Raw genomic sequence first — 27985 nt, 5'->3', positions numbered from 1 at the left:
TACTTGGGTTTCAACACAGCACACGAAAGAGATGAAGAATGGGCTAAAACTCCGTTCCAACTGTTAGAGGTACAGTCAGTTTTGTTTTTCATTCAATATTATTTCAGCAAGCTTTATCTCCCTTAAAGTAATGTGGGTTAGCAGAAGTAGCAGCTTAAGGGAGGGAATCTCCCTTGTGATGTCAGTAATTTGACATGTTTGCCTTTGTGTAAGAGAAAATGTTTTGCTTCTGTATGCTACAAGCACAGTGAAGATCCCTTCTCCAGCATTTCCCTCTTCTGTGCAAACATTAATTTGTATAAACATGGCCCACACAATTTCCTTGAGAAGAAAATGCATAGTGACCTTTTGCTAGTTTTTCAAAAGGCTTTATGTTGCTAAATGTCAGTCAGTTATTCATTACAGTAATATTTTCCCAGGGCCTGACTGGGCCCAGTCAGAAGAATATGGAAGAAAACTTGGCTGCCTCCCCAATGCTGCCCCGACCCCTTAGCCCAGACTTCACAGAAATCCATGGGGGAGTGAGGGGTGAGGGTCAGTGCTGAAGAGGGAATACATATCAGACTCAAACTACACAGAAAATCTGTCAGTTAACGCCACTGGGGCAGCATTAATTCTGCCACTGTTCCCTCAGTCCTTAAGTGAGGTCCAGGGCTACAGCGTGGGAGGCTGTGACAGTGTGTGTCCAATGGCAGGAGTGGAGTCCAGTGTTTGAAAGCTTGCTGGGAGCAATGAGATTTGAAAGAGAGTGAAGCTGTATTGTGCACGGGACCAGGGAAGATGGTTTCTTGGTGTAGTTCAAGTTAAAAGAAAAACGCAAGACCCAGTACTATCCTAGAAAGAGCTACAAATTCCAGGTGAGGTTGCTAGAAAGGAAATAAAAACCTATACCCCTAAAAAGCGAGAGAATTGGGCAGGTACCACTCCATTGATATAAATCAGGAGTATCTCCACTGAAGTCTGTGGACTTGATCAGGTGTAAAAACAGTATTAAATAACAGCAGAGGTGGAGCCCAATATGTCTAAAAGAAGCTAAAGAAGTAGTGAAAGGAGCTGATAACTTCTGCCTCCTTTCATCTGTATCTAACACATCTGAAATATTGTGATCAGTTTTTAATCTCTAATGCCAAATTTGACTCTGGGTTGATTACAGGTTTAGTATCACTCAAGTCCTTAAAATCAATTTTTTCTTCTTTTTGCTTGTATTCGTCCCTTTATTTTTAAAGTGGGATTTTCAAAGATGCTCAGAACGGGCCTAAATCTGGTGCCACTGACAGTGGGAATTTTACAATTGACTTTAGTGGGAGCAGAATTAGTCCACTCCTGTGCACCTTTTGAAAGTCCCACCCTTAAAATAATTCTTCTTTCTTTGTTTCCAAATTGATTGTTTGCGTCTTCATTCTGCAGCAGTATAATGATTTCAAAAGTTTGATTCCCAAGCCAATTCTATAGCTCCCATTACATGGTATGTGAGCACCTCACAACACCCTATGAGGCAGAGAAGTTGTTTTATCCCCCTTTTATGGGGAATTGAGGCATAAAAAGACTAAAGCCCAGATCCTCAAAGATATTTAGGGTCTTAACTTCCACTGAAATCAATAGGAGTTAGGCCCAGAACAGCAAAGGTATTTAGACACCTAAGTCCCTTGCCCAAGATCATACAACAAGTAGTAGAGCAGATCTCTTGAGTCTGAGGCTATTGTGTTAGCCACTGAACTTATCTTCCTTGGAACTAAGCATTAAGCTAATGAAAAATGTTACCCTACTGTCTTCTTCCCTCTAAACCAACTTAGTGAGATGCAAAGGTTTTTTCAGTCACAGTTAAAACTAAATAAAAGCAAACTTGGAGAACTCTTCTATGTAGTTTGTAATGAGACCATCCATCTCATCTGTATGAGTGATTATCTCTAATTTCACTCTGATCTTTTGTAAATGGTTGCATATCCAGTAGTCAGTCTTATTCTCTGCACTCGGTGGTAGTATCTGATTCAGTGATGGAAATCCGTACTCCACTTTAGAAAGCACTTTAGTCTGCCATACTGAATATGTTTATTTAACCATGTACAGTAATTACACCTTCATCTGTTGTAAATCTACCAGTATTCAGATTCTCTATGAATCATGATGGGCTTGCATCATGAAACTTTGATCTAGATTTCAAAATCTAGATGGGGCAGGGGACATCTGTACCAAAACCCCAGATCTAATGCATTATGGATCCCAAATTTGGGTCCAGCTGCTGGTTTGGTCTCTAAATCCCCAGAAGTTTAGAAAGTTTTGGAGACAAGGTTTTGATTCAGTCCCATTTCTAATCATTAGCAGTGCTAGGAACATGATCAGATGAGAAGCTTCCACTTTTGGATTTTGACTTTCGCTTTTGTTTCCACTTGTAGTATTCTTAGCTTTTTGCCTGTGATCAGTTGTGCTTACCCCATGGGAAATGACTCTTGGTTTAGGCCAAAGCAACATCATTGACTTTGATGGAATTAGGCCAGACATTAATCTAGCTCTTTAAGCATAATAAAATATTTGGTTGTACCAGACAGATTTTAGATATAAGGACAGCTGGACACAATCACAAGACTAGGATTAAATGCTTGAATTTTCTAATGAACTTCCATGTCGGCCATAAAGTGAATGTGAAGGTTTACCTGAAAATAGTACTTAGATTGGATACATTTTGCTTGATCTTAACTTTTTAGAGAAATATCAATATTTCACTTTAAAGAATTTGATCAGCAGAAGCAGAATCTTATAAGCAAAGTAACAGGAATTATTTAATCTCTCTCCATATCTTCTATCCCAAGGGTAGATCATTCATAGCTGTGAAAGTTCTCTGCTGTGAAAAGAGACTTGACCCTTAATCTAAAATCAACATTTCTAATAATATAAAGATTCTTAATTATTCATCAGTTTAAGTCTATTTCAATTTTCTCTACAAAAAAGACAACATGAATATTTGACACTGGTATTGGGTGGAGAAGAGTAGCTTTTAAAGAAACAGAGTATGGAGTGTCAGGGAAACCACATCATGGGAGATAGCGGAGGACAAACAAACACAAGCATGAATTTGTCATGTGATCATGTAATCCAAATAGTTTTCTTATGACACATGGCAAGTTTGTGCGACTTTAAAGGCATATAGCAGACAAGACATCATAGAACAGAAAAGAATAAGGAGAGAATGCTGAATAAGGGGAGGGGCTGAAAGTCTGGATAACACAGAATGGGAAGATGGAGGAGTCAGCAGATGAAAGACACCCAAAATGGGAGAGCAAGAGACGGCAAATGCGTGAGACCTAGAGAATGAGAATCAGAGACCCTGCACATTTGGGGCGAGCAATAGGAGCAAGGGAGTTGAAGCCAAATGTGAAGAAGAGAGATGCATGTGAGGAAGAGCCATTTGGGTACTGAGGAATAGAAGTAACTCACTGGAACTGGAATATGCAGTAAGAAAGCAATTTCATCAGATGATCAGTAGATGGGAGGTGCAACTAAGGAACCTGTTCTCCATAGAGAAATTCAACCCAGACAATCGAGGGAAGGTAACTCCACTTAGTTATGAAACTTTAATCCATGGCTATGCCATCTGGAACTGGTTTGAAGGGAAGCACATAAAGATGAGGAGAGGATGAGACAGAATTTGGACTAAAATGATTCTGCTAGGTAATTAAAAATAAAAAGCTTATTGCTTTAAAAACAGTGCCATAAATCATAATGTCACAAAGAAATGTATAGTTGTGATCAAGTCCTCCTGCTTCATAAAAAAGAGCTGACACAGATCCTCTGAAGCACAATTAGTACTTAATGCTATGTTGAAAATAAAAGTAGTAAAAAGTATATCAATCATCAAAGAGGAGGAGTGGATGAAGAAAAAAGGGAGCTCACGGGGGAGCGATACAATCTGTTACTTAGTGTCACTTTCAGTCAACAAGTTTCAAGAGAGATTTAGAGACCCCTGTATAGGCCAAAATAGGCTTTGACATATTGTATCCCTCTATAATGTCTTGTAATCTGAAGACAACTCTCGTATGTAGCTGATAAGGCAAATATGGCCTTTCTAATTACACTGCTCTACAGCCAAAATGCTTCTGAAATAAATGTAGTCAAACTTTACTAATTCTGGGTCACTGAGAATGAAAATGATGCTTACAATTGTTGTTTGGCTCTAGTTTTCAAGATATGCTATTGGGTCAGTATATACGACCCTTGACTTGGGAATGGCGGAGGATAAGTGAGTTATAAAGGGAAGGGATCTCAATTTAAACCAGAAATTACTAAAATACATCTTTGACTGGATCTAGGAATAAATCTATGACTGGGTTTGGACAGTACTTGCTTTTTAGGCAAAACAATGAATGATGCAATCTGAAGCTGGTATTGCGTCATACATGATAGGAATTGCATCATGTTATTCCTAGAAGTCATGGATGATGCAATCATAATGAAGCTTACATCACGCTGCTGAACAAATTGCCCTATATCAGCTCTAGAAATCATACAGTGTCGTGCTCTCTTATTTGTCAGTGTTTGATTTTGCAAAGGGACACACATTTCTGTTTAGCCAAAGTGAGCAGAGATGCCTCGTACTTGTGTGAACAGTGCAGATAACTTCTGCTATGTTTGTGATGAAGTGACTTCTGCATCACAAAAGCGCAGTATAACCACTATGGTTAAGAAAGCCTATCACCTTTATTTAGGCTGAAAAATTGGAGATCAGGACAAGAGGTGGGCCCCACACATATGCTGCAACACGTGTGCAACAAATCTTCTCCAGTGGTTGAACAGGAAAAGGAAATCTATGCCTTTTGCCATGCCAATGATTTGGAGAGAGCCAACAGATCATACCAGCAATTGTTACTTCTGCATGGTGCCTCCAGTTGGGAAAGGTGTGTCAAAGAAGAAAAAGTGGACTGTGCATTATCCAAACATTCCATCAGCTATATGCCCAGTACCCCACGGAGAAGGACTGCCGGTTCCTGATGCACCAGAATCATTCTCACTTGAGTCAGACGAGGAAGAGGATGAAACTTCTGGTCCTGAACCATCAATGTCACAGGAGCCACATTTTCTCCCATCCTCCTCCTCTGAACCACACCTCATAGCACAAGGTGAACTGAATGACCTTGTCAGGGATTTGGAACTACCCAAGAGTAAGGCAGTGCTGTTGGGCTCCAGACTACAGCAGTGGAATCTCCTGGCAGGTGATATTAGGGTTTCCATGTTCCGTGACCGTCAAAAGGATCTTGTCCCATTCTTCTTCATGGAAGGTGATCTTGTTGCCTACATCAACATCGATGGTGTGATGGCAGCCCTCAACATCGTTCACGATCCAGATGAGTGGAGACTGTTCATTGATTCATCGAAGACGAGTCTTAAAGCTGTTTTACTGCACAATGGCAATGTTTTGCCATCATTTCCAGTTGGTCATGCAGTCCATATGAAGGAAACCTATGACAACATGAAACAACTTTTGAGGTGCATAAACTATGACCAACATCAGTGGCAGCTTTGTGGCGATTTGAAGGTTGTTGCTCTCTTGCTTGGTCTGCAGACTGGATACACAAGGTAGTGCTGTTTTCTCTGCGAATGGGATAGTCGTGCAAGAGATTCCCACTACATCAAGAAAGATTGGCCACTCCGACAGTCATTGGAGCCTGGGAGGAAAAGCGTTCAGCATCCACCACTTGTTGAATCAAGGAAGATTTTGTTACCACCCTTACACATCAAGCTGGGTCTGATGAAGAACTTTGTCAAGGCCATTGACAAAACACAAGCAGCTTTCAAGTACCTCCGTGGAAAATTTCCAAGGTTAAGTGAAGCTAAGATAAAGGAAGGTGTCTTTGTTGGTCCTCAGATTCGTGAACTTCTTCGAGATGATGCATTTGACCATGCACTGTGTGGCAAGGAAAAGACGGCATGGAAAGCCTTCCAGTTAGTGGCAATAAATTTTCTCGGAAACAACAAGGCAGACAACTACAGGTTGTTGGTGGAAAACCTCCTCAAGGCATACAAAAGCCTTGGTTGCAACATGTCACTAAAGATACATTTTTTGCACTCTCATCTAGATTTTTTTCCACCGAACTGCGGAGCAGTGAGCGATGAGCACGGCGAGCGATTTCACCAGGACATTGCAACAATGGAGAAACGCTATCAGGGCAAATGGAGCCCATCAGTGCTTGCAGACTATTGGTGGACAGTGACAAGAGATGCTCCATTTAATGAATACAAGAGACAAGCCAAGAAGCACCGAGTAGACACTGAATAGGACTAAACTATGTACATAATAGTTTTTTGCCTTTTGTTTCATAATAAATTTTATTTATATAACCCTTTTGCTGATTTTTAAAGTGTTACATAAACAGGACAGGTGAAATATTATCATGTAAAGCAACCATAAACATATGAAAAGACCTAGGTTTACAATTTATGATTAAAACTCTACTATCTACACAATATACATAGACGTAAAATGTAAAAACTTAAATATCTTAGAAACAGTAGCCAATCAGTTGTTTTAATTGTCATATTTGAATTCAGCACATCAAAATACATAATAAATAGCACATTTTATCTCTGAAGCAGACAACTTCTCAAAAATTGTAGACCAGTGTTATATGGCCTTTCTAATTCTTAAAAATAATAATACATTTGATCTCCTGTTTTGAAAATAAAACATTGGATCACTTTGGATGCAAATCCTATGCAGAGTAGAACCAACAAGGCTATCAAAGAATTAGAGGAGTATATCTTTCCTTTTCCCCAAGAAAATTCTCTAAAATCTTTTCTACCTTTGATGCAAAACTATGCTCTAGTTTCCTAAATTATCTGAACGATAATACCAGGCTGTGGCACCATTACATTAAGTAGTGTAGCCTGATCAACTTTAATGGGAATTCACATGGTGTAAAGTACTATTCAATGCATGTAAGAGTATCATTGTCTGGCCCATAAATTGCTTCTACCTAACACGAATCTGTAAAGTGCCGGTCATGATGATTATTGAAGCCCCAAAAACACTCTGAGAACTGTCTCAGGGTGTTGCTGTGTGATAACTTTCAGACTTGCATTACTAGGTAGTCTTATAGTATTGTGATATATTCTTACATTCTTTTTAGAGAAAAATTTTGTTCCTGCTCCCATGCTAATCTTGTGTTATGATCATATGAACCACTTTCATGTTAAGGTGAATCAATTAGCTGCAAAACATTGATGCTTTGTGCGTTTTTTTTCTTGGCTTTTTAACATTTGGGCTTGATGAATATTGCACACATTGCCCTAAGATATTTGAGGTTTTTAAATGAATTCATTTTGGCTATAGTTGTGCCCCTTTTCACATAGACTTCTTTTGAACATGTTGAGTGATTGAGTTTCACTGGCACAAATTCTTGGAAAGTGACTTCCAAAGTTGCAAGCATGAGCATTATTAGTAGTGTTTCTAATGATGCCCACAGTGTGTTAGCTGCTGAACAGACATAATGAATAGTGCTGTTTCTGCCCCCCAAAATGTGCATCATTCGTGGAAACTGAATTTTGCATGCACAAATGTAAATATTTGTGCCAGAATTACTGTTGTAATCAGGGAACAGCAACAACCCATGTGAATTACTAATTAAACTGAGACACTGTTTGTTGAGCAGCAAATATTGAATATTCTTTGATAACCCTCCATGATCAATGCAGAGAATTAAAATTTAAAAAGTAAATACAAGGAAAATGATGTACTGGTAGGTATTGTGTTAGTAGAAAGCTACATTCATTCAATTATTCACTACAAAATATTCTCTGTTTTGTTACCCACAAAAAACCATTGGAAAGACAGTTAAGAGGATAAGAGAGGCTGGAAGTTAAGGATTTTTTTGAGTATTTTTTTTAATTGATCATGTAACATAACAATAACTGGATAAAGGCTCAATTTTTCTTGTAAATCCAGAAAAGAAAATTTAAAATCCTTATAGACAAACTAGGGAAATGTGGTCTAAACTCTAGATGAAATTACTATCAAGTGAGTTGAAAGATAATACTCAGAGAGTAGTTATCAAAGATTCAGTTACAGGGATTTGTCCTGCATCTGGTAATAGTCACTGTTTTCATTAATGGAGCAGAGAGTGTGCTTACAACATTTGTGGATGACGCCAAGCTGGGAGAGGTTGCAAGTACTTAGAGGATAAGACTAAAATTCAAAATGATCTTGGAAAATTGGTCTGAAATCAACAAGATGAAGTTCAATAAAAACAAGTGCAAAATACTACGCATATGAAGGAAAAATCAAATGTGCTGCTACAAAATGGAAAAACCAGCTAGGCAGTTGTTAGTGCTGAGAAGAATCTAGGGGTTATAGAGGACCACAATCTGAATATGAGCCAACAATATGATGGAGTTGTGAAAAAGGCTAACATCATTTTGAGCTTTATTAACAGTAGTGTCATATATAAGGCACAAGAAGTAATTGTCCCACTCTACTTGGCACTGGTGAGGAATACTGTGTCCAGTTCTGTGTGCCACACTTTAAGAAATATGTGGACATGAGAGATTCCAGAGGAGAGCATAAATAAATAAATAAATAAATAAACTAACCTGTCCTCATAGGTCAGGGTTTTACAAAACAAAAAACTGGGTATGTTTAGTCCCGAGAAAAGAAAACCGAGGGGGGACCTGATAAGTCTCAAATATGTTAAGGCCTACTATAAAAAGGATGGTGATCAACTGTCCTCCATGTCCACTGAGGGTAGGACAAGGAGTAATGGGCTTAATCTGCTGCAAGGAAGATTTAGGTTAGATACCAGGAAAAACTTTCCAACCATTAGGTTAATTAAGCACTGGAATAGGCTTCCAAGGGAGGGTGTGAAATCCCTGTTATTGTAGGTTTTAAAGAAAAAGTCAGAGAAACACCTATCAGGGATGGTCTAGGTGTATTTGGTCCTGCCTCCGTGCAGGGGGCTGGACTGGATGACCTTTTGAGGTGCCTTCCATCCCTACATTGCTCCCATTCTATTAAACAGGTCTGACAGGGGGCAAAACTGTGCAATGAAGCTAATGCACTAAAGTTGGGCACCCTTAAATATTCAGTTTGGTAAAATTCAGATCTGCCTAGAAGTGAAATGGCATTAAATTTTTTTTACTCCACTTCTCCAAAGAATCGTAAAGCCCAAGATGACAATTGTAGTGAAAGTGCAACAAACCAGTACAGTCCATTAAACCTCAGCTATGAATGAGTAATTAGAAATTGATTTTTTTCCCCCAGAGTGGTCTGGCACTGGGCAGTAGTTAGGAGCAGATGTCACTGTAGACAGAATTGTCTTCTCTCTTTCTCTTAGCTGGTACTGTGCCAGTAACTGGGGAGGAGTATAAAAAGTGACAACAGCAAATAAGACTAGATTTGTAATAGACTTCACCTTTTCAACCCGTCCTCAGGAGAAGGACTAGAGGACTTCACTGGGAACTCAGACTCAGCTTCATAAATCCTTGTAGCTTACCTACAAGAGATCAAATCCATGCTGGATTGCTAATTGAGACTTTGATCTCTCTAAATCAGTCACTGAATTAGTATTAATAGAATCATAGGTTAGAAGGGACTGCAAGGATCACCTAGCCCCCTGCCAAGATGCAGGATTTGTTGTGTCTAAACCATCCATGACAGATGGCTATCCAGCCTCCTTTTGAAAACCTCTAGTGAAGGAGATTCCACAGCCTCCTAGGCATTCAGTTCCATCGTCCTACTGTTCTTACAGTTAGAAAGTTTTTCCTGAGATTTAAGCTGAATCTGTTATGCTGTAGTTTGAATCTGTTGCTTTTTTGTCTTGTCCTCTGTGGCAAGAGAGAACAACTTTTCTTCATGTTTTTTATGGCAGCCTTTCAAGTATTTGAAGACCTCTATCATAGCCCCCCTTAATCTCCTTTTTTCCAAACTAAACATACTCAGTTCCTTCAGCCTTTGCTCACATGACTTGCATTCCATCCCTCTGATCATCTTTGCCGCTCACCTCTGGATCCTTTCCAGTTTCTCCGCATCCTTTCTATATATTGGTGACCAAAATTGGACACAGTATTCCAGCTGAGACTTAACCAACACTGAGTAGAGCAGTACTATCCCCTCCCATGAGTTTCATACTATGCCTCTGTTAATGCAACCTAAAATTGTATTTCTTTTTTTTTTTTGCAACAGCATTGCATTGCTGACTCATGTTGAGATTGTGATCCACCACAACTCCCAGATCCTTCTCAGCAGTGCTGCTGCCAAGCCAGTTATCCCCCATTCTGTATTTGTACGTTTTGTTTTTCTTTAAGTGTATCACTTGCATTTGTCTTTTTTGAATTTCATTTTGTTGTCTACAGCCCAGTTCTCCTATTTATCAAGATCCCTCTGAATGTTAGCTCTATCCTCCAAATTACTGGCAACCCACTCTAGCTTTATGTCATCTGCAAACTTAATCAATATGCTCTCTGTACCTACCTCCAGGTCATTAATAAAGATGTTAAACAACACCAGACCCAGAATGGATCCCTGTGGAACTCCACTTGAGATTCTCTCCAATCCGATATCAATAGTTACCCTTTGTTTGTGGTTGTTTAACTATGTATTATGTAATAGTCTAGTGCTTACCATTTGATAGCATTTTAGTGGCCATTGTGAAATAATAATAGGTGACTTTTATGCAGTGCTGTTCATCTATACCTATCCAAGATTTGCAGAACCTTTTACAATTCATTATCCTCAGTTTACAATTTGGGAAGCTGAGGCCCAGAGAAGTGTAGTGACTTGCAGATAATAACATAGATGAAATGGCAGACATGGGAAAAGGACTCAAGTCTCAGAGCATCAGATTGAGCCAAATCTGCTGGACCATGATACACTGCCAGTCTCAATGCAGCTCCCACTGGATAGGTATCCACATCACAGAAACCAACAGTTGATTTGGCATTAATTGGAATACGTGATGGCAGATTTAGTAGAGAATGCAGTATTGACTTAACATGGATATGGAATTACCCTCTCGCCTCTAGATGTAATTTGGTCAGATAACAGTGAGGTACAGATTTGGGGCTGGGTAGGTGGGTGGGGCTCACGCTCGCGTGTTGGGAAGACAAACCAAGGACTTCATGTCAAAAAGGCAAAGGTTTCTGGCAGACTTCAGGGGAATATCACTAAGCTGCCTGATTTCAGGGACTACTAGCAATGTCAGCTAAATGATTAGTTAAATTTCATACTATGCAGTTTTTCTACTCCGAAATAAACCATTGGCCTTACCAGTCATATTTTTTTCAGAGCCATAAAGTGAAGTCAGTATCCTTAAGAAAAAATGTAGCTTCTCCTTGTTCACAAGTTGCTTTGTGCTGGCATATATTTTGTTGTCAATGTTTTCCCTTTCTGTCTCTATCCCACAATGGTCTCAAAAGACTTCAAAGAGCGTCATGAGCATCAAAGGAGCATTCTCAGACCTTGTCTAAATAGCTGTTTAGATATTTGGCTATTTCCTCAGACTAATCAGGGAGCTCTCATGTTTTCTAATTATTTCACTTTAGCTCACTCCATTGGTTTGAACAAAGTCCCCCTAAATGTGTGAACTTGGAAATCTTTATTAATAAAGGGAGCTTGCATGCTTGTTGGGATTGGCCACTGTCGGAAGACAGGATACTAGCCTAGATGGACCTTTGGTCTGACCCAGTATGGCCATTCTTATGTTCTTATGGGTGTGTCTTATGTATATAAAGTGCTTTGGAAATGGGTATACTGTACCTGACTTATAGTATAGTGGAGTTTTCTGGGACCATGACCCAGCATTGCCAACTTGTTCGATTTACTTGTCTGTCTGACACCACAGTATGGTTAAATGCAAAGGCCTCAACTTCATTTAAATCTATTACCTAACTGTGGTAATTACTCCAACCTACACCTACATGGCAGGACCTAAACTGGCACAAATGGTACCATAAACCTCAGCATGTGTTTGAAGGTCATGCTCCTTCTATACCCTTAGGTTTGCCAAAATACTTTGACTGGAAGGCAGAGTCCCACCCCCTGCAGGTGGGAGGTAGGGAAGCTAAGGAAGGGGGGGCACAAACTGAGTGAGACATCAAGGCAAACCCCCTCACCATGCATTGCTGTACTCTGGCCCAAGGCCTAGGCAGGGACTGGTTTACAGGGACATCCACTGGACACTTCTAGCCCACCCATTGGAACCTGCTAAATTAGCAATGATTGTAACTTAGAGCAGCTGGATGCAAGGTGGAAAAAAACCCACACAGCAGTCTGCCAGTTTTGCCATATGGAAGGCCTAACCTCTGGCACCATAGGAGATCCAACAACTAGATTAAGGGAGGGTAGGATGGGACAGAGAGTCCACAATGGCTACCTCACCTAAGCAACAAACAGTTGCAACATCCCACCCCCTCCAGCGCTTCCAGACAGGAACCAGTCTTCAAGCACCCCCAAAGCCCCATGGCCAGGGCCGGATCCAGGGTTTTGGCCGCCCCAAGCAGCCAAAACCAAAAAAAAAAAAAAAAAAAAAGCCGCGGCCGCGATCGCAATCTGCGGCGGCAATTCGGTGGGAGGTCCTTCACTCCAAGCTGGAGTGAGGGACCGTCCGCCGAATTGCCGCCGAATACCTGGACGTGCCGCCCCTCTCCCGACCGGCCGCCCCAAGCACCTGCTTGAGAAGCTGGTGCCTGGAGCCGGCCCTGCCCATAGCAGCAGCAATAGATGGGACAGGGTACAGAGGCCTCCACCCCCTCCTCCCCCACGCATACAGCAAGAGGGAGGGGTAGCAGAGAGAGCACATGGAGCACTGCTCCAGCTGCTCCTGGTTGAGATCTTCCCCTGCCCCCACTCCCACCCAAGAGGGTATCTCCAGTGTGCCCAGCTCTGTCAAAGACACAGCCTGCCTACCAAGATGAGCATTTGTAAAAATTGTGTGACTTTTAAGCCAATCTCATGATTTTTGAGGCCTGACTTGTGACTTTTGAACACTTGGGATTAGCGATGCTAATCCACTATAGAGTGTGAATGAGTCTGGAGAAACACTATTGGCCGGATTTTCAAATGACCTCTGCTGTTATGTAGACTTTCCCAATAGCACTGACCCCCCAACCAGCTAGCATGGGTACGGAGGCATTAAACTACATCTAAACTAGGTCCTAAATGGAGTTTCAAATGAGACTAGTGAAGGGCTTGTCTACATGGGGAGTGAGTGTGTGGCAAGCCAGGGTGTAAATCTGCAGCTCACTAAATCCCTGTGTGGACCCTGCTACAGTGCCCCAAAGGTTCTGTAGTGTGCCTTGATGTACTGCTGTTTGAAATGGAGTATGTCAAAGCACACTATGGAACCCTTAGTGCATATAGGCAGGGTTCACATGGCCAGTTAATGCACAGCAAAGAGTAGTGTGCTGTCAATTAACACTGCCTGACTTGCCACACGCTAGCTTTCTATATAAACAAGCCCTCAGACATAATAACTATCATGATTTTTTTTCTTAGTCTAAACAAGGCTTAGTTGAGGTGGCCAGACCTTTAAAAATGCTTGGTATCCAGCGACTTGTGTTGTTCTTAGTGGGAGCTTCTGGGCGCTGAGCACTTTTGACAATCCGGCCACTTTATTTAGGTGCCTATGTGGGAGCCAATCTCTCTCTTGAAAATTGTGTGCTCTGTGCTGTACTAACTTTCCTATGGATATGGTAAACTGCACAGAGAATACAAAGGATACAATCTATGTCGCTTTTTATTTGCATCTCCACAGATGGCAAAAAGTGGGCATATGCTTTCCTGCAGAAATATAACACGGGGATATTCCTCTCCAAACAGACACAGTGAGTCTACTTTGCACACCCATGTCATCCCTTCCCTTCTGCTCTTAGCTCTACTCAGGTGCCTCAAAGGAATGAAAACAATATTTATCAGTAGTTTATTTGTGATTCTTCTCATGTTGTGACTCTGTTTTCAGAAGATGAGATAATGGTCACTTCAGATCACCGGCCCTTTTCTATTGATGAATCGGTCCCACTTTTCTTACAATAATCTATTGTTCATGGTTTGAACAAAAGGTATTCCTGTTTGTTACTCTTGAATGTCTGATGTCCACTAACATGCTTCATTCATTGGCAAGTCTGTTCTCATTAAATATTGAATTATAATATCTTAAATATGTGCCATGTCTCTCAAAATACAAAAAAAAAAAAAAAAAAGAGAGATCATTGCCACTAAAAACTAACTATTAATTTTAAATGGAAAAGTAGATAAGTAGGGATGTCGATTGCCTGTCTGTTACCCCTCCCCCAAGCTGTTCTATTATGTCTCTGCTGCAATGAGGGAGGAATTAATCAGTTTCATGTTTCTAACAAAGTGCCACGCTTACCCAGGCAGGCACAGGTTTCAAGAGAATGCCAGAGTAAGAAAATAGCCTAACCCCATCTGAGGGCATGGAGGGCACCCTGTGTAGCACAGCTGGTTTGGCCCTACTGTGTGTGTGCAGAGAACCACCTGGGAGTCAGCCCAGGTGTCGCACCTCCTGTGTTCCGCTCTACTAGGGCTTCCGCCTCGCTGCCGTGAAGCAGGCTGGAGGGTGAGGTGGGCCATTCTCTTCCCTTGTGTCTATAGGGGAGATTGAGGCTCCACAGAGGGAACTTCTGGCTGTTACAAGTCTTCCTCCATCTTTACTGCTTCACCCATGGTTAGGAATGGCTTGAAGCCCCAGAAACCCCTCAGCCAGTCACCAGCTCCTCCCTCCATAGGTGCTGGAACTAGGGGTGCTGGCTTGAAGTGGTTTCCATCATATACAGAGTTTGCAGTTTTGTTCAACAGCTCTGAGCACCTCCACTATAAAAATTATTCCAGCACCTATGCCTCCCTCTCCTGCTTCAGATTCCCCTGTCTGAAAGTGTGGGTCCGTTTGAACTGGAAGGTGTGATTCCCAGCTTGCATAGATGTACTCACGCTAACTCTGCTTGAGCTAACGCCTAAAAATAGCCATGTGTCCACAGCAGCACAGGTGGCGGCTTGGGCTAGCTGCCCAACTACGTAGCCAGCTGGTCAGGTTGGATTGTATTTGGGGCAACTAGCCCAAGTGACCAGCTGTGCCACCATGTACACACTGCTATTTTTAGATGCTAGATCAAGCAGAGATAGCACAGGTATGTCTACATGAGCTGGGAATCACACCTTCCAGTTCAAATGTAGATGTACCCTGTGTCTTCATGATGGAGGAGAGAGAGCTCTCTCTGGCAAGTTTTAATTCTTTAACTTCTATCCTTCCCACTTCTTCTTAACTGCAAGGAATTCTCTAGTAGGCAGCCTGGCTGCCCATGTGAGCAAAAGCTGGGCCTAACACACTATTGTCCGCATTCACACAAATGTTCACCAATAAAATAATTTCACAAATCCTCTTTAACTATCGTAAATATTTCTTGTAGCTCTTTCCCTGCATGGCTGACAGGGTGTCTCACTATGTTTGTAAGTATGCACAAAAGCTTTCTGTTTTCTAGTCATCCTTCTCCTAGGCTTGGTTGTTAGAGATACCACAATCCAATACTCGTGACTGCAGAGTTCACTGACCTTGCCCCACATTCTGATTCTTGCTCCCACTGGAGCCCAGCTTCCTACTGGTGTGTGCCAGGACAATTTCTGTGTGATTGGTACTCTGTTTTCTCTCTCTGGCCAGCTACTAAGCAGTCAGTTCCCTTTTTCCTTATTACTTCCTTCTATTAATAATATTGCACTCTTCAAGAATGGGAACATTCAGGATTTTCCCTAATGCAACACTCCCAGTCAATCCAGATTAGATTTTTTTCAAGTATTTATTTAAAGGTAGGCGCAGAGAAAAACATACAGAAAATAAGAGGCGATTTGTTTAAACATACTGCATATATTCTGCAAAAATCTTAATGCACACTGGAGGAATACTTAGACTTCTTTGTTATTGAGGTAGAGTCTGGAAGGTTACCATGTTCTAATCTGTCTTGCTCATTTAACTTGCCTCCTTCCCCAGCTATGTAGTTCATTGTAAGCTCATTTTCACTGCAGAATAGAATAGAATCCTCTCTCCCCACTCCACTTGTCCAGAGCTTGGGTCACTTATAGACCTAGTCTGCTTTGCAAGCTAGGAGAATATGCAAAGGGCCATGTCTTGGTTCTCAGTGTCTTATTCTTATTTCCATAAATGACTGTTCAAAATACCTTTCTGTTTCCAACTCTGCCCTCCAAGGCTACGTCTACACTTGGAGCTAGGGGTGTGATTCTCAGCTCATGTAGACACAGTCTCACAAGCTCTTATTGAGCTAGTGCACTAAAAATAGTAGTATAGTTGGGGCACAGGCAGCAGTGAGTGGTGGCATGGGCTAACCACCCTGAGTATGTACCCACAGGATCCAGGTGGGTTTGTACCTGGGGCAGCTATTTGTAGCATGCTAACTAAATGAGAGTTAGTGAAAGTATGTCTACATAAGCTGGGAATCACACTGCCAGCTCCAGGAGTAGACGTACCCCAAATGTTCTTCTCAGGTAGATACTTGCACCCTGAAAGTCTGCTCCAGAGCAATGTCAAGCACCCGCAGTTCCCATTGGCATTAATCGGATTGTCTGGTTTCAACAATTTGTCAAAACCTCCAAAGAAGTTATTGGAAGAGCCTATGCAATGAAATTCTCCATAGATAATTGAGAGCAATGGGAATGCTCTAGGCCAGGGGTTCTCAAACTTCATTGCACCGTGATCCCCTTCTGACAACAAAATTACTACATGACCCCGGGGCGGGGGGAGAGGCGAAGCCTGAGCCTGTCCAAGCCCCGCCTCCCTGGGCAGGGAGGGGGGCAAAGCACAAGCCCAAGGTCTTCAGCCCCACACAGGGGCCATGTAACCTGAGCCCCACCACCCAGGGCTGAAGCCCCCGGGGTTCAAACCCAGGCGGTGGAGCTTGGGCTTTGGCAAGTCTAACGCCAGCCCTGGTGACCCCATTAAAATGGGGTCACAACCCACAGTTTGAGAACTGCTGCTCTAGGCTACTGGTTCTCAGACTTTCCTGTACCAAGGCCCCCTTGTTACAACCAAAAAGTTTTGGGACCCCTGAACGATTTCCTTCACATTTAACTATATAGATAAGGGGGTTGGTTGTGACCCCCCAGATTGTGAATGCATATTCCCTAATCAGCAAAGCTAGACTGACTTACGTACTTAAGAAATCTTGACAACTATGCATTGTTAGCATTCAAATACAATCATGCTAGTCACAGTCCTGTGTGTAGCAGGACTTTTAATTACTACTTAAAAGGCATCAGTAGAGGTTTTGAAGAAAGGGGATCTTTCCCCACGTCAGGCATAAATCAAGAAGAGAAATTCTCAGAAAGAAATGTAAGTGAGAAAAAAAATCAGAATTTTAATTTAACAAAGTTTTTTTAAAAACATGCATATAATCAGTTTGCAGTGGTGACATCACAACAATTCATATCTTGAAAATAGCACATACATTTGAAGGAAGATGAAAAAAGATGACTGACAATGAATTTCTTATCAATAATGGAAGAGGAAATAAAGAAAAAGCATGTTGACCATTTAACGGAACCTAGAAAAAAACATTTTTGAATGTTTAAGAATGTTTGAATGTTTGGAAGTGGCAGAAGTCCTTCACAGTTTCCAGATAAACTAATTTTTCAAGATTATATGCACATTGGATGATACATGACATAAAATAATAAAAATGTTAAGTTGCATTAAAAAAGTCAGGGATGTCATACAATATTGTTGCTAGCTTCCACTGTGTTGAATGTGTTGAACATGTTCCAAGGGTAACTCCTCTTTTGTGGCAGCAATGGAAGACTGATTAAGGATTCTATGGACTTCTCTGACTGACTTTTTCTGAGGGGTGGAGTCAGACCTTGGCAATAAGGTTTTTGTTATGCACAGAGTATGCTCAGAACATGTCTCTACCACCTGAAATTTGGGAAAGGTTCTCCTGTTTCACTGATATTCAACAGCCCCAGGAGCTGGGACAGCCCAGAATTGTGGTGCAGAGGAGCATGGGAGTTGGAGAGTAATTCATATGAGTTATTCCAGCATCAATCCCCTACCTCTTCGCCACATAACTAGTAGATCTGCAGAGACTCTCTACTTTTCTGCTGTGTACAGTGGGCTGAATTTTCTTTTAGACAGGCTATGGTGGAGGCAGCATCTGCAGCTTCTGTGGTGTGGAGGATTGCAGATATTGTTGGATTGGATCCAAAGTGTTCAAATTAAGAAAAAAATACTTACTGTATTTCCTTATCTTTGTTGTTGTTTTTACCCATTGATTTTTTTTAATTCAACAAATCTCAGGGGGAGAACAAAACACCCACGTCCCCAACCTGTCATTAGTGATGTTCCCTAAACTGGGATAAAAGAAAAGATGGACAGAACATGCCTAAAGTGTAGAGAAATGATGAGAAAATTGTTTTGCTTTTGGATATAATTGGATAAATTCTAGCTGTCGTGTGTGCACAAGTGCTTGCCAAGAAACCTGCAGTTGGAAGAGGAAAGACAGAGTAGATGTTTGCTGCCTTGAGTTCTGGTTTCCTTTGAGGGTCAGGAGGCCTGGGAAGCCCTGTTCAATTAGACCTGCTACACGTGCATGTGTATGCTGGACTTAAAAGGAAGAAAGCTCAGCAGGTGGGGCAGGCTTGGGAGGAGAGTAGACAGGCTGTTCCTATGTGGAGCAATAAGTCTGGCTCAGGCTAGGAACTGCCTGAAGGCCCATGGTAGGAGGGTAGAGCTGGCCTGGAGTGTTGGGTTTATTGGTGCCCAGGAGCTGGCAGTTAGGCAGTAAGAGAGGCCAGTGCCCCTGGGGCCTATCTGCAAGGAAGGGAGCTGACAATTCTTTTGCTTTTGTATTGTTTTTGGACTTGGACTAAGGGACCCTGTTATCCTGGAAGGGGTCAGAGCATCCTGGAGAGCCAAGTCACCACCCCAGATCATAAGATCCCTGAGAAAAAGAGTGAGGTGAAGAGACTGCAATGCGAGGTTATGCCATGAGGGGCACTTGGGGATGGTGAGCCTTGGGCATCCATGGAAAAGCTTTTCTTTGGGCCCTTTATGATGCATTCCAGGGCATGGACAAACTTATATCTACATGTGCCCCTGTGATTCTGCAATGAGAACTATACACCCAGTCCGACCATATTATTTCCTGTTACTCTCAGGAATAATCCTGCATTAGGGTGGGTGAGTTGCCAGTCAAAATATAGGAGTACAATAAGGGCCCAGTCTAGCTCTCATTACTGCCAATGGCAGTTGTTCCATTGGCTTTAGTGAGAGCTGGATTGGGGTCTTCAGCCTGTTTGTGTAGCATTAATTTTCACCCATGGAGCCATTTAAATGACTGGCCTGAATCTGGCCCCGTGAATCTGAGTAAACTTTTAAAAGGACTTTATAACATATCTGCTGTTTATATGGATCTTGATAGTCTACCCATGCTTCAGTGCTTGCCTTTAATGTACTACTATTAAAGTATCCGATAGTAGCAGACAATTAACAGTAAAAAACAAAAATTGAAAATGAAAAGTGTAACTGATGGTTTTGGCAGGTAGACAGGACCTGAGGAATTGGAGATCTGATAAACGTGTTCAGCTTATAATGAGACGCACCCACGGGAAAAGAAATGAAATGATTGTTTAGTAATTCATGACATCTTTTGTAAGTTTTGTAGAAATGTCAATTAATATTAAACACACACACACACCCCTCTGAAATCAAGAGATAACTAAACAGGGGATAGAAATAATTGTGATATGTCTGTTTTCCCCAAACTATAGCAAAAAAAAAAAGTATACTTTTTGAGGGGTGGGAATGGGAGAGTAATGTAAAAAGGCAGCAAACAGTGTCTGTCTTTGGCATGGCTGACATAGCAAAGATGGAAACAATTATATCTGATAAAGCTTTTTATGTGAACTGCTAAACGCCATATATGTCTACAGTTTCTAAAAGGATGTGTAAATTTTCAGGTACACTAAAGCAGGACTAATTACCATTTAAGAAAATGCTATTTAAGCATTCCTTTACAATGTATCCATTCTAGCCTGAGGTTTGAGAGAAGGCTGAATAATTTAATTCAAGTCTGCTGACCTGAATGTATCTCACCAAAAACATATAAGGGGCAAAGTTGCTTAGATTTTTTTTCTTTATACTAATTGCCAGAGGTGAGGGGTCAATGTTTTATATCAGTGTAAAAGATACAGATGGCATATCACACATTAAAAGAACATTATGAAGCTTGCAAAGTCAAGCACTGAAAAGTTAGGAAATGCCAGAATGATTGTTACCTGTGCAGAGCAGAGTATTTGACAAGATCTTACATTGTCATACCAGTTTCCATTGTTTTAATGAGTGTAATGTTGTGACTTGAGTCTAGAGTTTGGGGCTTTGCTGTGCTAGCCAGCACTGTACTCTTTGCTACAATTTAGGGATGATATCCTGCTTCCACCAGGATCTTCTGAACTCTGCTGCCACCACTTATGGTGCCTTTTACTCTTTTTGGACAGATTAGAAGAAAGTGTCTGAGTTTATCCTCAGGATTGGAGAAATTATTGTGATGAATGCTAAATAGTAACATTGATACATTAGTAGGTTTCTTATTTTAAATCATTGTGCTATTTGGTCCATTTGCAAGGCTGGCCTGCAAGCTTTGTCAAACCTGTGGCTGTGGGCCTCCTGGATCTGGGAGGTCTAGGAAAAATAGAGGAGAATCTCAGCTTTCATTTTAATAGTAAATTTCTAGTCCATAATAGCGTTGGAAAGATAATCTTGAGAACATAAACCAGTATAAACTTATGTAAACTGATAGCAATGTCTGAAAGAAACAAACACGTCTGCAGCAGAGGGAAACATAAATATTCCTCCCTCCCTTGCCCTATAAACACTTTTGTTTAAACTGAATCAGTTAGGTTTGAGGTGTTATCTGAAGAACACCTTCAGGGATGTAGAGAACAGATTCTTCAAAGAGTTACTGGGGTCGGGGAGGGGGGAGCACTTTGTTTACCATTACAGATATCTCTGATCTATTCCAACTATTTCCTATCTTAGAAGGTATATGGATATCCTCAAACTTCTCACTTCTCCATCCCTCAATTCCCCTATTTAAAAAAATAGAACTTGTACTTCAGTATAAGTGACTTGTCATTCAATTCTCTAAGGCTCTGATTCAGGACAGCATGCACATGCTTAAGCCCCTCCCTATTGACTTAAGCACATATTTATTGTTAAGCACGTGCTTAAGGGCTGTCCTGAATCAGAGCCATAGACCCACTCTGGCTACCTCTCCTGCTGCACTTCCATCTGAGAACAGATACATGAACCGTGAACCAGGAGGAAAGAGAATGGTTAAAGGGAGAGGGGTCATGTGCTTGAGAAATTACCTCAGTAGCCTCTATATGTTCTGTATGTTGTTTTTATTCTTAAAATCAATAAACACTTTAAGCAAAAAAGGAAGAAAGAGGCCATGCAGTAAAACACTGCATGTGGTGCTGGCCCTTCACAGAGAAGGGAGAAGCAGCTTGCAGAAAGCCATGTGAACAAATGAGTTATTTGTGTGGCCATGTGATCCAAAATGGAAGACATGTGTCACACTGCAAATCTGTATAACTTGGCAGACATGTACTAGACGGGAGCATTGGGGCCTCCTGGGTTTTCCACCACCCTTCATATCCTTGGCTGTCATATTAATCCTCTTTAAATCCAAGCTCTCCTTCCCAGTGATTGACTCCTACATATTTTTTTCATCTTTCATTGCAGCCAAACAGCATCCTGTGCAGCTGAAAACTATTCAGCTCCAGAATCAATCCTGCAAGACTCACAGGGCAGGAGAAGCCTTTGGCCTTTTCTGGTGGTGATGGCCAAGTCTGTATGTAATGTGCTTAGTCTCCACTGGCCCACACAGTGAGAGATCCTGATCCCCTCTTGAACTTGGGTGGAACGTTTTCCTTTTGCGATTGGGTGGGCCAGCTCTAAACTAATATTTTCTGTATAGTTAATGATGACATGGCAAGTGCCATACGCTGGTGGAAATTTGCCATTTGAAAAATTGCCTAAAAATATATCCTACAGTAAATCTTTCTATGCATGAGTGTGTGTGTGTGTGCACATATACTGTACTGTACGGGATGGTATCCATCCCCGCAAAAAAACAAAAATCTCACCTATCATCAAATATGAATCTTGCCACAGGGATAACAAACAATGTCTCAGCTAAATCTTCTATCTGCTATTGTTTTATTTACTAATGACAGGAACTACACTGTTTGAGCTAAGAATTCAAGATCAAGGTCTTTAGAGGCAAAAGTATGGGACAGGTGAGGAAAGCAGTTTGCTCCTTGATGGGAAGGATGGTCTAGTGATTAGGATGTTAGCACTGTTCTACCACAGGCTTCCTGTACGATCTTAGGCACGTCACTTAGGATACATCTACATTTGAGCTGAGAGGCATGATTCCCAGCTCGTGTAGAGGGACCCATGCTAGTTTTGCTTGAGCTGGTGCTTAAAAATAGTAGTGTGTCTGCAGCAGCTTTGGCTAGCTGTGCAAGTATGTACCCAAGAGGTTGGGCAAGATTGTAGCTGAGGCGGTGGCCAAAGTGCTATTTTTAAATGCTAGCTCAACCAGAGCTAGTGCCAGTAGGTCTGTGTGAACTGGGAATCACACCTCCCAGTCAAATGTAGATGTAGCTTTAGTATCTCTGTGCCTCGAGTCCCCATCTGTGAAATGGGGCTAATAATACTTCCCTCCCTCAGCTACTATGGGAATAGGGGTGACACAAGTAGTTTAGAACAAAGCTGGGTAATGTTCTAATCTGAACGGTAGGCTCTTGTTGAGTGTTAGGTGCTAAAACCTAATCTTTACAGTGTTTCACTGTATGGCTTACTGATTCTAGTCAGTGGAAAATGGCCACAGGTGGGAGGAGTCTGCATTTCAGTCTATTTTACAAACTTGTGTCTCTTTCCAAACATGCAATGACATCTTGAAATCTAAAAGGACAATGCAAAATCAGGACAGTATTTTATTCAGATCCATACAGTGGATTTCAAAGCTGATATTTTACCCTCCTTATATATACAAAGGTGGAATTCTAAGCACATAGGAAGGGCAGAACGGTGTAAATGAGAGCAGCCATGTGGAACAGAATTTTGCCATAAAAGTGTTGTGAAGGGGTATAGCATCGAGGTGCCTAGGGTTGGAGGTCTATCAGGATGAGAGGAACATTGCAATTATCCCCTCTGAGATGAATTAACAGAAATCTGCTCCATACTTGTACAAGACTTGTAACGCTGTGATCTACCAGAGTTGTAGTGTAGTTAATCTGAGACATAGATTTTATAAAGGTGCTAACTGGTGTTTCATCATGCCCTGGGGGTGTTTCATTTTCATACAAGGACTTGTTTGGAGAAATGCTGTGTGAGCCTTTAAAACAGATTGCCTGCTGTCAAAAGGACTATTTGAACAGTCATAATGGTTCCTTTATGCAATATTTTGGAAAAACAGTAATTTAAAACTACGCTTTTTAAAAACTCCAAGTAGTTGGAATCCAAAAAACCTGAGTAAATCTGAGAAGCTCCTTTCCCTTATTCTGAATTATGACAATTTTGGGAAGGTAAAAGGAGTAAAGTTATTAGAAAGAAACTGAACGTATACATCTTTAATATGAATGTCATGTTCAAAAGGCATTTACAGTTTTCTTCATGTCACAATGCTAGTGCATTCCTTTTCCTTTAAGCAGAGAGCATCTGTTTCCAAGAAGGGACAAATACAAGAACAAATTATGATATGCTCATGAAGGGGGGAAATTGCATATTTCTTCTGGGGACATTCATTTTACTTCACTTCAGACCGCTGGAAAAGGGGACTGGGAAAGACACTGTTCGCTCAGCAGCCATGCTAACTTGTACTGCAGTTTGGTCAGAACTAACAAATTAAACAAAGGTCTGACTCCAGACACAGTGACTCCTGGCAACATCTAGATTCTGTAGAAAGTTATTTCTGGCAATTCAGTTGATTGCACTCTTTCTTTTCAGTTGATACCTGACTGCCAGAAGCTGGAACTGGACAACAGGAGCTGGATCATTCAATATTTGCCCTATTATGTTCATTCCCTCTGAAGCATCTGGCACTCGCCACTGTCAGAAGACAGGATACTGGGCTAGATGGACTATTGGTCTAACCCAGGTTGGCCGTTCTTTTGTTCTTATAATACCCCAATATTGCGATATGGGACATTGTGCTGCTGGAGAAGGTGCCATCGTATGGATGAGATGGAAAGCAGAGGGCCTGACTGCTTGTGTTCGGTAAAGCTCCCATGGCATTCAAGTTTCAGAGGTTTAGCTTTGGTGTCCTAGCTAAATATCAATTTGTGTCATTCTCTTTTCTACTGATGTACAACCCTCCCCCCACTTCAGTTTCAGCTAAATAAGATATGCCTCACCTTCTCTGTTTCTCATTGGTGTATGCTGTTAAGACTCCATCTGTGAGGTACTGAGCACCTCCTGTGAAATGCTGAATGCTCTCATCTCCCATTGATTGCAGTGGTAGCTGGGGGCACTCGGAACCAAACAGGGTTGTTCCCTTAAATAGCTGCTGCATTTCGTCCCACAGTGGTGGATGCCATGATTCCTTTGTAATTTAAGAGCCTCCTCTTGCAATCCTAGCTCAGGCACCAAAACTCCACTTGACTGCAAAGGGAGTTTTGCCTGCACCAAGGGCCCTAAAGCACATTTCTGGTTAAGACAGTATTGCCAAAAGCAAACATTCAAAAATCACAAGTCAGACCTCCAGAAATCATGAGATCGGGTTGAAAATCATGAGATTTTAAAAGAATAATTATTGGTGGAGCCAGGCTTGAGGAATTCAGCAGGACATGCACAATTGTATTTGGAATATTTGCACAGTCTGCTGTAAGTGGCATCTCACTTCAGCATCTCAAGTAGGTGGCTCTTGGTTTGTGAGCACACCACTACTTCCCTGCTTCTCCTCCCCCCCACTCCAAATTCAAGCCCTGCTTTCCCCTTAAAATATCCTATCCCTCACATTCTCTGCCACACCCACTCCCCTCCACCCACATCAGCCCCCTCCAGCCTCCAAGATTTCCCTATCATAGCCCCACACCTAGGTTGCATACTGCCCCCTAACTTTCCATATCTCTTGACAATTTCCTGTCCATTCCCAGCCCAGGAGCACTGGGAGCAGCCATCTTCTCCGAAGACAGCCTGGCTTCAATGCCATTGGAAACAATAGCAGGTAGTAGCTGTTTTTGCAAGGGGAAGCAGCATTTCAAAAGCTAGCTATAGGGGAGTAATAGCAATTTTGACTGAGGGAAGTCCGCGGCTTCAGTCCCATTTGAAAATAATGGGAAATATTTTACTACTTTGAATGAGTACAAATGTGTGGTATCAGTAATGAGCCCATGAGAAACTTAAAATAACCCCATCAAATATCATGTGCTTTTCAATAAAATCAGAAGAGTTGTGTGAATTAATAGCTCACAAGCAGGTCTTAGAATCTGAAAAAGCACTGGCTCTTTATAGAACATCACATCAAGTTGGAGATTTCAGTCCTTGTCTTGAAAGTACTAAGATATCTAGGCCCAGGATGATCATCCAAAACTCTGGGACCTTGACTACTCCTAACAATTCTGCTCCTTGGTACAAAGGAATTGCTCACTGTAAGGGGTAAAGCTCATTTATATATGTGACAGGACATTCTTGGCAGGCAGTTCAAGAGTGTAGAACTCAGGGTATGTCTACACTGTGATTAAAAAATCCACAGCACTGAGTCTCAGAGCCCAGGTCTTATGGGGCTCAGGCTGTGGGGCCATACAGTTGCACTCATGGGGTCTCAGAGCCTGGGCTCCAGCCTGAGTCTGATCATCTACACTGCAATTTTATAGCCCCATAGCCCGCGCCCCACGACCTGAGTCAGCTGCTCCAGGCCAGCCACAGCCATGCCATAGGTCTTTTATCAAAGTGTAGATGTACCTTCAGGCCTTCATGACATAAGGGTGACCACAAATCTGGCTACTTTCTGGTTCAATTGGAAAGTGCACTTCTTCAATCTCACTTCCACCTAACAAAAGCATAGAGCAATACACTTTAAAACAACAAATCCTAACAAATAAAAAACACCCTATGCATTTTTTTCCCAGGGAGAGGAATGAAGAAGTAACTTTTCTTGACAGTTGTTAGTCACCTCACTTTATAGTCAAAAGTTGTTCAGATATGATGGTGATGGGTGAGGTATAAGAAACTGGGAGAGAGGGAGAGAGAGAGATCCCTTGAACAAAATAGTTTTCAGATTATCAAATTTCTAATAAATAACTAGTACCTAATTTATGCTGTAATTTACAGTGGGGTAAGTAATTAATATATTGAAGTATCTGATCATTAAAGCTGAAAAATATCCCCAATTATTCCTGTTTAAGGCCAATTCTGCTCCCAATTGAAGCTAATGGTTATAATAAGCTATAGTCGTCTCTTCCTTCACCAAGATGCCCTTTATTAGAATTGCATTATTAACACACTTTATAAACTCTCATCCACAAATGATGTTTCTATTTTATATTATGGATTTATTTATTTATTTATTTTAGTGAATCTAGTGCTTATGAAAAATGCCACATTGGCAAACCTGTGAAGCCACATATTTATCCACCGAAGAGGAGCAGCATTGGCAGAAAGCAGTAGGGAAAGCTTCCCCACACTGATTCAACTTGGAGGAATCACAGAAGAGCTTGACAGGAAGTTCAGTTGTTTACATTCATTCAACCATATCCAGGTACCAGTAATAAGGAATTCAGTAAGTGTTAATTAAGGTGATGTTTTAGAGAAAGGATAACGATGCACTAGAAACTGAAATGCTATTGCCTACTTATCCTATATAGGCTACCAAAAAACAAAAAAAGAAGCCATCATGTGGTGACAAATCAATCAACTAGTAGCCTGGACCAAATTTATACTGAGGTCTTAGAGATAAAAATCTTCATATCCATTTATTAGTCCTTTGAACCATCCATTTCCCCTATGTTTTTATGCTTGTAGCTCTTGTTGTGCCACGGTCTTTCATCAAACTTTCACTCTTTCTTCATGTAAGATCCCGGTCTGTGGTAGATAAGGGGTCAGAATCTGAACTTGGAACCCAGTTGAAATTTTGCATCCGGCATGTAGTTCTCTAATGCTAAAGCAAAACCAGTGAAGCAAATGACCTCAAATGATGGAATGATCAAAATTCAAATCCAAATCTGAATTTTTGCTCAACCCCTTCTATGCTAACTATATAACTCCTATGCACAAACACATCTTGAAATGAATATGTTAAAGCTGGATATTGAGCCAGAGATTAACAAATAGTAGAATAACATCAGAGTCGTTGTATTTTCTGTTGAGTAAAAATGCTTAGAATAATTTACTATTGTATGAAGTAATGCAGCTGTCTTACTTAAAATATTCCTCCCTTCCACATGGAGAGAGAAATGACCACAAGAAGTGTTCCAGAAAGCCATTTCATTCCCATGTGGCTTGTTTTGCTAAATGAGTTACAATAAAGATCTGCTCCAAATGGTGCATTTTTTCCTGCCTCAACTTATTTTGTACTTGTTCAGTAAAGTAGATTCCAAAAAAGACAGGATTGTAATTTTTAATAAGATTTGTTAAAAATAGCAGAGCTGTGGTCAGAGAAATGACCGCAGGAAGTGATTTGTTTCCTGTGATCATTCCTCCTCCTCCTCTGCCACTGGCCTTTTTTAGAATATCCGCAGAAGAGAAAATGTTTCATTAACTTGATTTAAAATTCATCATAAATAGCTAATTAATTGTATAATCTGCTATCAATCTAATAAATTACTTGTGAGTTTGAGTCTTTGGAGGGTTGGGGGCTTAAGCAGTGAGAGAATTGTCAGAGCAGCAAGTGCTCTCATAGATCACAGTGACACAATGGTGTATAGGACAAGTGTCTTTCTAATGTTGATACAGGGCCAAATTCTTAGCTCAGTGCACACCCC

General features: G+C 41.3%; 1 long non-coding RNA gene across 2 annotated transcripts; it reads left to right on the top strand.

Annotated features, from left to right (window-relative positions):
- The first annotated feature begins 2 nt into the window (after positions 1-2).
- On the top strand, positions 3-27502 carry LOC117871177. 2 transcript variants are annotated; one of them, XR_004644169.1, is made up of 3 exons: positions 3-69; positions 24012-24162; positions 26579-27502. It is a non-coding gene; the product is annotated as an uncharacterized LOC117871177 (long non-coding RNA). The 2 variants fall into 2 exon arrangements; XR_004644168.1 differs by having other exon boundaries at positions 24012-24281.
- Positions 27503-27985: the final 483 nt, after the last annotated feature.

This window comes from Trachemys scripta, chromosome 1 (genome assembly GCF_013100865.1).
Source record: "Trachemys scripta elegans isolate TJP31775 chromosome 1, CAS_Tse_1.0, whole genome shotgun sequence".
Lineage (NCBI taxonomy): Eukaryota > Metazoa > Chordata > Testudines > Emydidae > Trachemys > Trachemys scripta.
This window is presented reverse-complemented; position numbering and strand designations above follow the sequence as displayed.